Genomic DNA, 2,118 nt, shown 5'->3' on the forward strand with positions numbered 1-2,118 from the left:
GGGTGTAAATTTTGCAAAACTCTTGACTGTAATGCAAAGAAAATGTGGTGTATTACTTCTTCCACAGCAAGGAACAACCTCTACAATTGCATTTTTAATACCATACAACTGAGAGGTCACTTTACCAAAGAAAAAGGACTGCAGTATTTTTCGAGGTTTCAGAACAGCCCACAGTCAAACAATTTTACTTTAAACTAAAAATCCCATGCCAAGAAAAATAGCAGTATCTGACTGCAAACATATGTAATTTGTAAATAGAAAATTAAGTTAACGTATTGAAACTTTTTGCATTTGTCTTTGAAAGGAAAATTACTCTTGTTTAAAGTATGTATGATATCTTCAGTTGCAGAAACGGAATGTCTTTAGTGTTTCTTCTCATGGAAAGTCATCATGTGTTTGCAGTGGTGAGGCTGTACCTCAGGGACTGTGTACAGCTCTGGGCCCCTCACCGCAAGAAAGACATGGTACTGGATCAAATCCATAGAAGGTCAGCAGAGATGGTGAAGGGTCTAGAGAGCAAGTCCCATGAGGAGCAGCTGAGGGAGCTCAGGCTATTTAGCCCGGAGAAGAGAAGGCTCAGAGGAGACCTTATCACTCTCTACAACTACCTGAAAGGAGGTTGCATCCAGCTGGGGGTCGATCTCTTCTGCCAGGCAACAAGTGATGAGATGAGAGGACATAACTTTAAGATATACAACAGAAGGCTCAGGCTGGACATCAGGAAGAATTTCATCATGAAAATGTTTGTTAAACATTGTAAGGGACTGCCTGGGGAGGTGGTGATACCACCATCCCTGGAGATGTTCAACAGAGAAACGACTGGACACGGTACTTAGCCATGTCTAGTTGACAAGGTGGTGTCAGTCAAAGATTGGACTTTATGCACTAGGAAGTCTTTTCCAACCTAAATGATTATGTGATTCTGTGATTCTCTTTGCCAACCTCAAGTCATCAAAAAATAAAATTTAAAAAAAAAAAAAAAAGTGAAGGAAAAAGTCCAGATCACAAGAAGCTGAGGATTATTTAAAAACAATGCAGTTTAAAGGAAAATACATGTTGAGGGCTGTTTATTACCTAAAAATGTTTGATTTGCAGTGTTTCTTTTTCATGTTTTGCTCAATAGGCCAGTTTTTGAAGTTTTATTTATTTATGTATGTGTTTTTTTTAGCGAAAGATGAGATTACGATGTAGTCATTAGCTCCTCAAGGAGAGATGTTAAACTGTGAGAGCTGTCAAAATGGTGTGTACTTATCGTTGATTTGAGAATATTTTATTCAGTTTTCAGGAATTTCTGTCACTTAGAGTAGATTTTTGAAAGTACAGTAACAATTGCTTCTGAAACTTTTGGTGCCAGAATTAGAAAGACATGTATGCGAATATACCCACTAAATAGCACACTGACACTGCTGTGGAATGCAACGTGGAACTAAAAATTATGTACTTAGCAGCTCAATATGACGCTAGGCTTTTTCTCTCAATAGCAATAAGGTTATCATGCATATGGGCAATTGACTTGGCATTACAGTAGATGACCTCAGCCCCTGACATGGAATAATTATTTATAGAGATTATAAAGCATGGTATTTAGGAAAGCAGAGTTTGTGAAACAAGTAGAGTGGTCCAACACAACCCAAAGTTATGGACCTTCCCAACAGAAAAGCTCATCATCAGTACTGTCACAATGACAGTGAAGCAACACAAAGGAACAATGTTGGAGTTTGGCTGCTTCCATATAGAAAGGTAACAGTAACTGTGTTATTTGTAGAAGACAATGAGTCTTCCACTTTCTGAGTTTCAGGTCTCATCACATATCAACATACCTTTGTCACACAGAAAATGATAGATTGCAAAGGCTTCCAAGTAGCTCACATGAACCAGGACAAAACTGGGAATCTCCAGAAGATTATTCTTTGCAGCAGAAGCTACCAAAAAGTGCTTTTGTTACCCCTGTTCTGTCATAGTATGCAGTATGAGCCTTGTTATCCCACTGATTTTAAGCAGTTATTTAAAGTGTTCATTTGATGTATGAAGCCTTAAATTTGATATCTGAAGCCTGTGTATAGTTCTTCCTGTTTTTCACTTTACTTGAGCTAAAGTTGATTTATGTCTGCCTATCTA

This window comes from Myiozetetes cayanensis, unplaced genomic scaffold, assembly GCF_022539395.1.
Source record: "Myiozetetes cayanensis isolate MyiCay16 unplaced genomic scaffold, myiCay2020 scf4, whole genome shotgun sequence".
Taxonomy (NCBI): domain Eukaryota; kingdom Metazoa; phylum Chordata; class Aves; order Passeriformes; family Tyrannidae; genus Myiozetetes; species Myiozetetes cayanensis.